Source organism: Rhinolophus sinicus, linkage group LG17, assembly GCF_036562045.2.
Source record: "Rhinolophus sinicus isolate RSC01 linkage group LG17, ASM3656204v1, whole genome shotgun sequence".
Taxonomy (NCBI): domain Eukaryota; kingdom Metazoa; phylum Chordata; class Mammalia; order Chiroptera; family Rhinolophidae; genus Rhinolophus; species Rhinolophus sinicus.
In genome coordinates, this window is record NC_133766.1 from 23725445 (window position 1) to 23739738 (window position 14294).

Sequence of the window (14294 nt, forward strand, 5' to 3'; positions counted from 1 at the left end):
CATTGACTCCAAAAAAAATGCAAGTGAATGGATGAGTTAGTTTCTCTATGGAGTGGGGTAATCCTATAAGCTCAGTGTGAGTCAGTTGCCATATGGCTGCCCGAGAGTTGTTGTAATCTTGGGCAGCATTTCATAGAAGTATAGAAGCTAGGACCAGAGTGCTGAATATTTGGAGGCCTCTAAACTCTGAGAATCTAATAAATGCTATGGAGTATCTATCTGGAGAAATAAATTACAACTTTGCCTTCCTCATCCAGCTTCAGAATCTGATGCTGCAACACGGAGGTGTGAACTCTTCTTCTCTGGGTTGGTCAGAGCACTCTCAGAATGCAGTCTTTAACAGCTTTGTACCTTGTGTAAAACACTGTGCTGAGCAACGTGGGGAAGACAAGATAAATAGGTCATTTTTATTCTTAAGATTAATGGAGGGCCGACCTGGTGGTTCAGGTGGTTGGAGCGCCATGCTCCTAATGCCAAGGTCACCATTTCGATTCCCACATAGGCCTGCGACCGACTGCCTCAGCCTGGGGGAGCGGAGCGCAAGGCTCATAATACCAGCATGGGCCAGGGAGCTGTGTCCTACACACTAGACTGAGAAACAACGGCTTGTACCGGAGGGGGTGGGGAGAGGCGGAAGAAAGGGGGGACAAAAGATTAATGGGTAATGTCTATGAAAGTGTTTTGTAACTATAAAGCACCTACATGGATAGAATGTATATTTATTCTGATGACTAGTAGGGATAAGACAAAACAATGTAAATGTAGTGGGATGCACTGAAAATTTTAGAGATGTTGGAAGAGAGCAAAATGATAGTCATAGGAGATGAGAGAAGGCTCTAGTATAAGAGCAGGTATTCATTGAGGGCAAACAGAGTGTATTCCAGAAGGCACTAGCATGAGTGAAGGTCTCTGGGAAAACTTGGGACCCTTGACAATGGTTAAGAACCATGAGTATTTGGGGGCATTGGGGCGGGTGGAGGGACTGGGCTGGGACGCATTGTGGTGTGTCTTGAGTATCTGATAAGGAAGGGGAGAGACAGAGCTGCGCTGCTGGAGGATGATCCTGGCAGTGGAGTGCAGGGCAGACAGACCACTTAGGAGGCTGTTTCTATCCTTCAGGTCAGATAAAGAAATATTAATCTTTTCGTGCCTGATACTTCACTTAATAAAAGTAATCAGAAGCTTGGAAAGGAATGGACCAATTTGAGAGAGATTGGAACAGGAAGTCTGGGGGATCTCCTTCCCCGGAGGATTTGGAGAATGGGTATGATGGACTGCACGTGGCTTAGTCTTGGAAAGAGCACTGGAGTGAGTCTGAGACCGACTTCCAGTCCCACTGCTGCCACTTATTAGCTATGTGACTCAGACTTGTCATTTCTACCCTGTGGTCATTGGTTTTCTTAACTGCAAAACAGGTCCGTTTGTTTGTTTACTCATTTGCTTGTTTTTTTGAGTGGCTTGGAAGGGTGAAGCAGTCTGGGGGTGTGGGAAGAGAGTGTGGGGGTGTACCAGAATAATCTCCGATATCCGCTTGGACATTTGGTAAAACGTGATGTGCCTGGGTATATGGCAGGATGTGAAAAAGACTGAATTTTGGCCTCAAACATGTTTCAGTTTAACTCTCAATTCAATCGTTTACTAGTTGTGTGACCTTGGGCAATTTACTCAGTCCCTTTCCTGTTTTCCAGTTTCCTCATTCATAAAGTAAGGCTAATAATATCTATACTTAATGATTGTTATGAGGATTAAACAAGACAATAGCTGGCACAAAATGCCAGAGGGAATGAATAGGTCTGTTTTCCTTCCTTGTTTCTGTGATGCTTGTGTTCACTTAGCATCCCCTCTCTTTCCCTTTCACCGAAACTCTCCGTCACCATAGCCCTGAGGTACTAATTTGAGACTTTGTAATGGTGATTACACACATTGTAATGGTATTTCAGCAAGATGCCTGTGGATTGTTAGCTGATAAACCCGCACATACAGTCACCCCCTGTTGCCAGCAAGTCAGCTAACCCCAGCGGAGAATGGCCTCTGACTATTGCCATCCTTGTAGAGCCTGAGCGAGGGTCGCAAGGGCGAGTGCCCCATGAAGATGGGGCTGCTGGAATGAATGAGTGTGCTGCACTGTGCCAGCCGGTCCACCCCTCTGCTGAGTGTCCCCTTTGCCGGCGTAGACTTGGGCTCTGTCTTAGGGAGACCTCGCTCCCCCTTGGGATCTTCCTGTGCAAAGTGGGAGCGGGAGAGAGGCATCAGGACATGTACAGAGCAACAGAGACTAACTGACTTGATTCCTTGCTCTACTTCCCGAACCCCTCGATCACTTACTACTTAGAAAATACATCGTCCTGACCCCTCCATGCACAGAGATGCAAAAATGGTTGTTTTAACACCATCTAAGGCAGATGTATTGTTCTTATACCCCAGACACCAGGCCAGACCTCAGTCAGGTGACACACGCGGCACACAGTGTTAAGGGGACATTAAAAGAAGTGAGGAGAGTTTGAAAGGGTTGACCAGGGAAGGCTTCTGAGGATCTTGTTGAGTGAAAAGGGGAGAAAGCAGGAGGGAGAGAAAGGTGCCTCCAGCTGCACCCGTGGCTTTTGAGGTCCTGCGTCAGGTGGACTGGGAAATAGGGCATGGGGTTCTGCGCACTGGACCTTCCCCTGGGACCCGTCCAGGGATGACCAGGCTGACTTGGGGAGTCCTGGCTGGGGTCTGGCACCATCAGGACCCCTGCCTGTTGCTCCTTCTCAGTCCCCCCATCTAGACAATTTCCTTCCCTGTGGTTTAGGGATTCTGGACACTGAAAGACAATCTCGAGGAGGATTTCAGTTCTCAGTTCTCTGTTGGGGCCCTGCTTCCCTACTGGGGATTTTCCTTTGACCTAGGTAAACTAGAACCCCTGGGGTCAGTGTGTCCTTGGCTGCCCTGCGCAGGATATCCTTCTTGCTACCAGGAAGAGGAGTGGAGCTGTGGCTACTGGGGAAGGCCTGGTGGCTGCCTGGGTCCGGCTGGGCTAACAACAGCCAGGGCCAGAAATTGCAGGGGTCGGTGACTTAAAAGGACAGGCTGCCTGGTGGGCAGCACTGCGGGTATTGTGTTCTGGAGAGGGGCAAGAGATTCCTGGGGTTCAGGAGATGGGACCAGGCGAGGCCAGAAGAGGCATGGCCTACACCAGGAACCCACCCACCTATCTTTTAATGGATCATTCCTCTCAGCCCACTAGACATTTCCCTTACCACTGCCAGACTGGTTGAGTTGGGCACTCCTACCCTCAGACTCCGCTTTTTAAATGCCAATGTCCCTGGGACGGTCTAACACCTAGGCCTCTAACACCCCTGTGTAAATTAGTACCTGATGTTTGATGGTGTTCTGTTTGTGTGCTTTTTTTTTTTTTTTTTCTGGGCTGAAAGATGGAGGCTTCTTAAGAGCTGGTGCCCCTTTCCTTTCCCATCCTGGTCTGTGGGGACCCCAGGACTTTTCCACTCTGCCCTGACTTAGGAAGTAACCGCCCCTAAGGCCTGTCAGAGCCAAGTGGCCTTGGGCAAAGGCCTCCTGGGCTCTTCTGTCTAGGCTCTTGTTCCCTGGCACTCACTCCCTGGTGCTCCCGGGGCCTGCACCCAGCGTGCTGGGACTGGGATGCGTACAGGACAGGACCTGCTTTGGAAGGCCCAGAGCTGACCCCTGGAGCCAAAAGTCCTGTTTCCCTTATTCTTCCTGGTTCAACGTCCGTCTACTTCGCTCAGACTTCTTTGCCAGTGACGCTAAGATTGCAACCTCATGGTGTCTAGGCTAGCTTCTTCTGTCCTCAGGGAGCTGATGACAGTGCGTGAGCTGGAGGAGGTGTGTGGGGGCTGTAGGATGTATGGGGGTGGGGAGGGGGTGGGGGTTGTGGGAGATACGCAGGGTATGGAGGTGTGTGCATGGGGGAGGGCATGGGGTGTGCATGGAGTGTGGGGGGTACCTATGGGGTGTGTGGGGGAAGGTGTGGGTATGTTTCCCATTTGTGTGGTCACCATGGCTTTTGTCCTTGAGAATGACTGCAGTCTATCAGGGATTTTCTTGATTTGGGGTGTTAGCACTCATTGAAGTTATTCTCTATTATCACGCCACATGTTTCGAGGGCTGGTTTTGGAACTGTGGTGGCAGAGGGACAGTGGGCAAGGCTGTGGACGGTGGTGCAGAGCCTCCCTGCCCAGCGGGAGGGGAGGAGATCGCCCTGGCCATGGTGTGGGAGCAGTTCTTCAGCCCCATGGTGGTGTGCATTGATGGCTGGCTTACCTTGTTTTGCTCAACTTCCCTTCATCCTCCTCTGAGCCAAGCAGCTGCCTGTCAGCTGCCAGCAGCTCACTGCCCACACAGCGCCCCTGCTCACTGGCTTCCCTGCCCAGGCTGACAGGCATTCACCCCACCCTTCCCACAGACAGGATTACCACACTGAGCTGCTCGTCCCACCTTCTCTACTCTGTGCATAGGATCATTCTGGGGACTCATTTCCTGGGTCCTTCTGAACCCAGAGCTCTGGCACATTTGTGCCAAGTGTGTACTTGTGGAGGGAGCCCAGCCCAATACCACGTGCCCTCCCCACATCGGCTGTCTGGACCCTTCCCCAGTGTGAAACAGAGGGCAAAGTCAGTGACTCTTAGTGGGCCTCATTCTCCTCATCTCTAACAGACAGGAAAAGAGAGAAAGCCTTTCAGATGTTTAAGAAAGGTGCTACCAGAAAACAACCAAAAAATTGTTACAATTGAATGAATTGGAGACACTCTCTAAAAATCCGAGTGTTGATGTCCAGCAAAGATGTCCGTCCTTCTTTTGGAGATTGGTCTCGCTGGCATTATTTGGTGCACTATGGTTAGTCCGTTGCCTCTGCAGTTACCCTGAGCCACATCCCGTCCTCTCGCTGTGGGGTGGGGCCATGTTTGAAGTGCCTCCTTGCAGACTCATGGGTTAGCTCCATCCAGCTTGTGAGGACATAGGGTATCAGGACTGAACCTGAGCCTGAGGTGGATCCACGATGCTTCTCAGCTCTTCTCTCAGGTGAACCTTCCAGCCAGAGCATGTTCTGTCCTCTCTTTGGTGTCTGGGCTGGATAGCAACAGCTGTGACCTACTTTCTGGGCTGTCTCCTCCAGGGAGTTTTCCCAGCCCCCGCAGGAATCCTGGGGAACTGGATTCCACAGGGTATGAGCTGGGTAAGCTGGTCTGCAGGTTCACCTGGAGGTGACAGAGGCAGCAGTCTGGGCCTTGCAGGAGCTGTTGCTTTGCAGGAAGCAAATGGCTCTGTGAAGCAAAGCTGAGGCAATGAGGCAGGGAGAGCCGGGGGCGAGGCAAGGACCACACAGGGGCTGCTGTGTATGTCCCCGTCCCACACTGCACCCATTTTCTTATGTTCTCCTTTTATACTTCATGGCAGTACTTTCAGAGAGGCTAGGGTTTCCTAGATGTTGCTGTTTGAAAATGTTGGGGTTCTCTTTCTGATGTGGGTTGGGCTGGTGGGAAAATTGTCTGTGAAGAAGTTTCCTCAGGAGTCCCCTCAGCGGGGGCCAAGATTGGTAAGGGAAGTTCATCCTGAGAGCTCCTCTTACCCCTCACCATCCTGTTTCACTGCCTTTCTCTGGAGGGCTGAGGAAGCTGGAAGTAATTCTTTTTCTTAAAAAGAATTTTTTTTTTTTAAATTGAGGTAACATTGATTAATAACATAAATTTCAGGTGTACAACATTATAATTGATATCGGTGTATTCTAGTGTGTGCTTACCACCCATTACCATGTGTCTGACCCCCTTTACCCTCTTTGACCTCCCCCCACCCCCCTCCCGTCAGGTAACCACCATTTTGTTATCTGTATCTATGAGAGTTTGTTTGTTTTGTTTTGTTACTTTGTTACTTTTTTGTTTTATATTCCACATATGAATGAAATCATATGGTTTTGGTCTTTTTCTGTCTGACTTATTTCACTAATACCCTCTAGGTCCACCCATGTCATAAATGGCATATTTCATCTTTTTATGTCTGAGTAATATTCCATTATATATATGTACCGCATCTTCTTTATTCATCTGTTGATGGACACAGGTTGTTTCCATGTCTTGGTTATTATGAATAGCACTGCAGTGAACATAGGGGTACATATATCTTTTCGAATCAATGTTTTGGATTTCTTCAGATAAATACCCAGAAAAGGAATTGCTGGGTCATAAGGTAGTTCTATTCTTAATTTTTTGAGGAACTTCCGTACTGTTTTCCATATTGGCCACACCAATTTACATTCCTACCCACTATGTTCTTTGGAGGATCCAGGCCAATCTGAACTAGAAGGGCTGCTTCTTGGGGCTGCAGTGGCTGAGGCCAGGAGGGGGGAGAAAGCGGGAAGTGTGGACCAGACAGAGAGGAGATGTGGCTGCTCTGGCTCATGGGATGATTCCTGGTTTGGAGATCCACACACTGCCAAGACCTTTCTTTCCTCTTCACGAAAGGTTCCAGTGAGCTGGTTGCCAACTCCTGGTCCGTGCCGTCTAAATTGCCAGCTCTAGGAAGGAAAGTTTTGAGAGGAGCCACAAGCTGCCTCGCCGCTTCCACCCCTGATTTTTTTCATACTCAGATCCTGAATCTGCAGGGTGTGTGGTGGGAGCTGTGATTTCCAGGGATTCTGTGTGTGTGGGTGTGACCAGAACCAACTACACAAATGGTTTCTGAGCCAGGACTGGGGACTTCAGGCCTCTCAATGCAAACTCAACTCGATCTAACCATGTCACACAGCCTCCACGTCCTTCTTCTCTCCTAGGAGCCAGAGAGCCCTCTACTAACTCTTGTATCTACTTTGGCTTCAAATTAGTGGAAAGTCCAGGATAGGCCCAGGGAAGAGAGAGATGGAAAGTAAGTTCCAGTAGGAAAGACTGAACTGTGTGGGGCTGCTTTACCTTGGCTAAGAGGACAATAGGGAGGGGCTATATGAGTAGGAAGAAAACACAGGCAGTTATATCTGTCTCCCCACATTTGGAACTAAGTGAGAGCCACATAGAGGGACATAAGTCAGATAATAGAAAGACTTTGTTAGTGTGTATGACTCAGTGATGGGCCTGACATCACAGAAGCTTGCAGAGCTGTATAACGTGTAGGTTTTCAATGCAGAGGCAGGGACCACGCACGTCTATTTGAGGCAGGGAGATGGCCTCCCTGACCTTCTGGATATACCTTCCTGGGGGAAGAAACGGATTCCTGGCATAGCACATGCTGACCTTTCCTGTTAGAGCTGGGGCTGTGGGAGGGAGAGGTGAAGTAGGGCAGCAGATATGTAGACTGAGGTGTGGGGCGTGGGACCGTGGCTGCAAAGTCAGGGGGATTTTGGGTATGGGTAAATGTGGGTCTGGGGGGATGGACGGGGGCAGGGGTCCTCTCTGAAGAGAAAACTCTGGAAGCCAAAGGGATTAAGTCCTTATGGCCTCCAACCCCTTGCCCCACTCTGTTCCGAGAGGAGGTGCTTCCCTAGGGCAGTCCTATAACTGAGTCGTCTTCTGTTAGTAAAAATAACTAAAAGGTGCGATGGCTGAGGCTGGGGGCTGGAACCCTCTATTTTTCACCACTTTGAAAGCTGTCCATTTTCCCTGCCCAGTGAAGATGGGCCAAGACATCTTCCCTGCTTTGTGCCCCAAGAAAGGGATTGAATTATTTATGGATATGTCTCTCACCTTTGCTAGGACGTGAGCTCTCTGGAATCATGCCACGGTCATCTGAATACTTCTAAGTCTAGCATGATGCCTGGCGGTAGCTGTTACTCAGCACCCATTGGGATACAGTTCTGTGGCTCAGGATATGGGGAGATGACACAGACCCATTAGGCTGTCCCCAGCAGAGCAGCTCTGATACAGTACCCTCCAGCAAGACAGCAGGAAGCCCTGTCCACTCTCTTCCCCCGCTGGGATCAGTGCTGGCCCCGAGGCCCTCCCTCTCTGGCACGGGGACTAGGCAGAGCCAGCTCACTGGAGGGAGTGCCCGCTTCTTTCTCTCCACCCTTTGACTCTGAACCATTGTGTGGCTCGGCCCTGACCCCATTTCCTCCCCTGCAGGCCTCAGCCACCTGTTGGCAGCTGTGTGGATTGAGTTTGGTGCCTGGTGCTGCTTAGGCCCTGGCACTGACCTGCTCGGCCTAAGCACGTCCTCTTCCTCTACCAGCTGGCTGCCTGGTGCTTTTGGGGTCCCCGTCCACAGTTTCTTCTGAAACCCTAGTTTGTGGGTCAAACCCGGCTGCACATTTGAATCTCCTGAGGGCCTTAGAAACATTCAGAGTCTAGGGACTCACCCTACTGAATCAGAGAGGGGCCAGGAATTTATATGTTCGAAAAACTTCCCAGATGACAGACAATTGAGAACATTTGAATGTGGACTATATATTAAACAATGTTATTGTGTCAATGTTAAATTTTGTGGGTGGCATTGTGTTTATATAGGAGAGTATCCTAATTCTTTTTGTTTTCCCCCTTCTTCTACCTCCCCACCCCCACTCCGGTTCAAGCCGTTGTTTCTCAGTCTAGTTGTGTAGGACACAGCTCCCTGGCCCACGCTGGTGTTATGAGCCTGAGCCTTGCGCTCCCCCGGCTGAGGCAGTCGGTCACCAGTCTTTGATCAGCCGCTCACAGCAGCTCAGAGCAGCTCTTGCCGCTGCCGGCCGCTCATGCTGGCCACCGGCCGCTCATGGCAGCACACAGTAGGCCGCAGAAGCACACAGCAGCCAGCAGCAGCTCACGCCAACCCCGGCTACTTGCCGCAGCCCAGCTCCAGGAAGAGCCGTTGTTCACAATCTTAGCTGTAGAGAGTGCAGCTCACTGGCCCATGTGGGAATCGAACCGGCAACCTTGATTTAGGAGCACGGTGCTCCAACCACCTGAGCCACCGGGCTGGCCCCATGTCCTAGTTCTTAACTAATTCAGGCAGAAGTGTTTAGAGGTGAAATGTTTGCATCTTATTTTCAAATGGTTAAATGGAAAGAATGTGCAAATGTGGGGAAATGTTAAATGGTGTATGCAGGCGATGAAAGGAAACTGGTCAATATGACGTTTCCAGTGATTTCCATCTGCTGAGATGGACACTAGAGAACACAGCCAGGGCCACCAAGTTGCACAACTCCAAGGGTGCCATTCATGTGATTTTCTTTGTTGTGGTCAGGGGTGTCATTCACACAGAACACGTGTGGGTGCTCCCTGGGGTTTGTGACAGTGGCACTGGCCCCAGCCATCTCTGCCTGGATGGGCTGCAGAGTAGCAGAGACCCCGGCTCTCACCCACCCCACCTCTTTCTTGGGACCTACAAGGATATTTGCTTTCTTACAGAATCCCTAGTAGCCCTTGAGGACTAAGGGAACAGAGCACTTTCTAATTTGTCAGCCCAGCAGAGTCTGGCAGAGGGAACTGAACTAGGGAAGGGGGAGGCAGGAAATATGAGATGCTGATTCCTGAAATACTTTGTCCCTCCTCCCGGAAAATGAAATTTGGCCTTGCGTTCTCACTAGCTCTAGGTTGTTAGGACTGGTTAATCCTGCCTTTCCTTTTTCCCTTTCTGATTTTCCCTGTGCCTGGCTCTGTACACTTCACTTTAGTGGTGGCTCTCCTGGTCCTGGGGGGATGCTGCCTGTCCTGCGTCCTCACCAGGGATCCCTCAGCATCAGAGTGAACTGAGTATGGAGACTGCGGAAGAAGCAGCTGCCAGCGTGGCCCCAGGCGTGAGCTCAGGCAGCAGGCTGGGTCTCCTTCCCTGCGTGGCTGACAGACAGTCTTATGGTGTCCTAGCCGGGAGCCAGGGGGACGGTGGTTTTGTTGCAGGAAAAGAGGGTCTGCCCTGCCTCCACTCTATCTCTATTAGAGAAGAGTAGCTCAGCTTTACTCTGAATTCTAGTCTGGGAAGAGCCTCAGGAGCTGGGCCTGCTGGATCTCCCCTGGGCTTTTCTCCTCTTCCCTCCTGGGGCTCAGGAGGGGCTATGCTGGGGTTTGACCTTGGAGTCCTCTGAGGAATTTGCTTGAAGGGATTTAATAGGTCAGAATCAAAGACTCCCAGAGCAGGCAGACACTTCATTTGGTGGTCTTGTTCATCCACCCCCCTGCTTTTACAGATGCCAAACCTGACCTAGTTGATACCCAGTCCTGTGCTTGAAGGACCCCAAGGATGGACACCACCTGCTTTCTGATCACCCATCTCCATGTCTAAACATTCTCACCCCCAGAAAACTCTGCCCTTATATATCCCAGTTCAAGTACATTTTTTGTCAGTGAAAATGAGGTGAATTTGGAACTAGAGGAGCTTAATGCAGGTGACAGATCCATACACATTTAATTTTGAATAAAATATTTTGAGGCTATGTTTGACGTATGTACAGGTTGCTATTGGGAGCATAAAGAATGGGCCCTTCCTTCAACCTGGGAGTTCAGAGGAAAGCTTTCTGATGAACATGGTGTCTGGGCAAAGTCTTAGAAGGTTGAGTTGGAGTCGCACTGGCAAAGATTGTTGGGAAGGACATGCCCAGGAGAAGGAACAAAATCACAGAGGCATCAAATACATGGTAATGAATGGTTGGAGATGAGAGGGAGACGTGGGTGTGATAAAGGCCTTGGAAAGGAATTAAGTAGCCTTTGAAGGGGTTTAATCTGGAGTGAGATCATCAGATTTGTATTTTAGAAAGAGCCCTCTGGCTGCTCTGCGGAGAAAGCCTTAAAGAGGGAAGATTAATTTGTAGGAGGAAGAACTGTTAGAGGCCATTGTAATAGCCCAGGTGAGAGAAGATAAGGGTTTAATTAGGACCGCTGCAGTTGGGATCGAAGGAAGGACTAGATTTGGGAATTACTAGAAAGGCCTCAGTGACTGCATCTGGGGTGAAAGGAAGGAGGAATCCAGGACGACTACAGGAGAAAGTTTGGGGAGGAATGAGGGTGATAGTTCAGTTTGGGACGCTTGGGGTTTGAGGTACAGGAGGACATATAACCTGAGGGGAGCTACACATTTGGAATTAACATGTGAGTGGTATGAAGATGGAACAAAGGAGGTTGCCCGAGCAGAGGGTGTCGTTGTGCACGGTAGGCTGAGAATGGAATCCTGAGCCAACACCAGTGTTGCAGGGTGGACAGAGGAAGAGGAGAACAAAGGACGTAGAACAACAAACAAGCAAAGAAAAAGTGTCATGGAGGCCAGGGTGGAGGGTTTAAGGAAGAAGGGAATGGTCTGCAGAGCCAAACGCAACAGCTTCGTTCGAGCAGACAGAATTACCTACAGAATTGGGAGGCCGGGGCATTGTTGCTGGGGCAGTTTTCCAGGAGCGTAGGGGGCAGAAGCCAGGTGACACTGAGTGGAAGAGTAAATGGAAGGGAGAATTGGGAAACTGGCTGATCAGGGAAGGAAGAACAGGGTATTAGCTGGAGGATGAAAAGTCAAGGGAAGGTGCTTAGGGTGTAGGGTTCTCTCTCTCTCCCTCCCTCCCTCCCTCCCTTCTTTTCCTCTCTTTCTTTGCTCTCTTCCTTGCCCTTCTTTTGCCAGAAAAAGCTTGAACAAGTTTATGTGCTGAAGAGAGACCAGGTTAAGGGGAGAGGGAAAATTTGTGGAGAATCGTTGTGACGGAGATCCAGTGGATGGGGACAAGAGCACAGAGGGTCGTTCAGGTTCCCCTGAGACCAAGAGGTAGAAAGAGGCTGATTGCAAGTGTGGACAAGTTAGTGCGGGACAGAGGCAGGACGCTGAGATTCTTCCCAATGGCCTCAGTTTTCCTCTTCACAATGGTGCGTGGCTAAGGCACCTCTTACCACTCTGCTTGTCCCAGCTCAGGGCTGAAAGTCCACAGTTGTTCTCTGGATCGAAAGGCTTAAACTCAGTCCAACTTTGAGCATTTATCTAGTGTCTGCTATTTAAGGTACTAAGACCTCCTTTTTCTGGGACCAGTTTTCCAGCTCTGGGCAGCTAAATTCTGAGTATGCCCCTCCCATTCCTGGGCATTTCAAATAGCAAGACACTGCCTCTTACCTTCTGCAGATAAAAAATAATCTGTAAGAAGCTGTTAAGGGATAGAGAAACTCAACAGGCAGAGAAATCAGCAGAGTGCTTCGTGCGCCCTGAGGCTGGGCTTGGGCTAGTCGGTCTTTGGGAAACTACTTCCTCAAACCCACTGAGCCAGCTCTGGCCCTTCAGGGTTCTGTGCTTGTGCCTGACCAATGAATGGGGTCCTGGGCTAGTGGGGAGCACCTTGGGTGAAGGGATACCCTTCTTCTAACTCATTTTGGATCTGATGGAACTTGCCAACCAAAAATCTATCTGAACCTTTTTCCTATTGCTGTTTTCAACTTTCTAATCAGGAGGAAGACCATGCTTCATATATTTGTTACTTTTTGATAATTTCATGAAATTGTGAACTTCTCACCTGTTGGCACTAAGGGTCAGGGGTGACCACTTCACACTCACCTCCCCCAAGCTAATCTGAAACACACGTATAGCCGGTCCTCAAATAAACATCATTTTGTTATAACGTTGATGAAAAATAAAATACATTTCCGGCCGGGGCCACTGCCTGTGGAATTTGCACTTCTCCCCACATCTGTGTGCGTTTTCTCTGGGGACTCTGGTTTCCTCCCACTTCCTAAGCTGTGCACATTGGGTGACTCAGCGTGTCTCGGTGGTTGGAGTCTAAGTGAATGTGGTGTGTGTGACTGCACCTGTGATGGAAGGGTGTCTGTGCAGGGTGGGGTACCACCTTTCACACTTAGCTCTCTGGAGAGGCTCTGGGCACCCACGACCCTGAACTGGAATAAGCGGGTCGGAAAACAATTATCTCACTTGTTTTTATTCCTCTTTCTTAAATGTATGGATAGCTCACATTTATTTCAATGTTTAATATTAGAAGTGTTTGGGGTCTTTATTTTGAAGTTTGGTGATGTTTCTGTGACCAGAAATATGCCCTAGGATCTTAACTCTTATTTGTATCAATTAGCCTTTGGTGAAATAAGTCTTGTTAAACATTGTTTCATTTAAAGTGGCAGTTTCCAAGAACCTGTCAATGACTTCAGGTGAGGACTAACTCTATAGGCATAGACTGGTGGTTCTGTTTCAGCTATAAACTAGAATCTCCTGGAGGAGTTTTTAAAAACACCACTGCCCTACCGCAGACCAATTAAATCAGAATCTCTCCAGAGAAGCTGGGCATCAGGACCATACTTTTAAAAAGTTCCCCTAGTGTTTCTAATGTGCAGTCAGGGTTGGGAAGCACTGAGTCAGGATACCCTTGTCATTACAACCATTTGTTCAGTGTTTTTTTCATGTCATGGCTTCTAAAGAAAAGGATGCCAACACCGGAGTGAATGAAGAGGCTGCTTGCAGCCAGAGAGCTGGCCTGGGAGAGGCTCTGGGCACCCGTGACCTTTGCCTGGCTTCCTGATGGCCTAGCGGGGGGTGTGTGTGTGGGGAAATCGGCATTTTGGCACAGCTGTAATTCATCAAGCACCCAGGTCTCACCTGTTGGCAAGCTTTATTTAATTGCTGATATTGGTGTGTTCTGGGAGGATCCTTGTACAATCTGAGTCATTGTAAGGTCTATTTCGTAGAGCTCTATTATACTTTACAACTTTAGTGAGGTATAGTGACAGCTTTAGTGACGTGTAATCAACTGTACAGCTTTAAAGTACAGCTTTAAGTGACGTGTAATAAACTAAATGTCCAAAGTGTACAGTTTGATGTCTTGGCTTTTGTATGTACCTGTGAGACCGTTGCTGCCGTCTAGGTAATGAGCACATTCATCAGCCCCAAAGCCCGCTTTATGATGCCTCCTTCTTCCTACCCCTGCCCAGAAAACCGCTGATGCGCTTTTTTATCACTGTACATTAGTTTTCATCTTCCAGAATTTTCCATAAGTGGAATCCTATATACTCATCCTCTTTTGGCTTCTTTTACGCAGCATACTTATTATTTTTTTAAAGATTTTGTTGGGGAAGGGGAACAGGACTTTATTGGGGAACAGTGTGTACTTCCAGGACTTTTTTCCAAGTCAAGTTGTTGTCCTTTCAATCTTAGGGGTGGAGGGTGCAGCTCAGCTCCAGGTCCAGTTGCCGTTGCTAGTTGCAGGGGGCGCAGCCCACCATCCCTTGTGGGACTCTAGGACTTGAACTGACAACCTTGTGGTTGAGAGCCCACTGGCCCATGTGGGAATCGAACCAGCAGCCTTCGGAGTTAGGAGCACGGAGCTCCAACCGCCTGAGCCACCGGGCCGCCCCCTCAGCAGTTATTTTAAGATTCATTTGTGTTGTCGTGTCAATAATTCATTTCTTTTTGTT

At 49.3% G+C, this 14294-nt stretch overlaps 1 protein-coding gene across 1 annotated transcript in view; it reads left to right on the forward strand.

Annotated features, from left to right (window-relative positions):
• The window catches only part of PIK3C2B (phosphatidylinositol-4-phosphate 3-kinase catalytic subunit type 2 beta), a 64025-nt gene that overhangs the window by 5575 nt on the left and 44156 nt on the right, over positions 1-14294 (forward strand). The window lies entirely within an intron of this gene.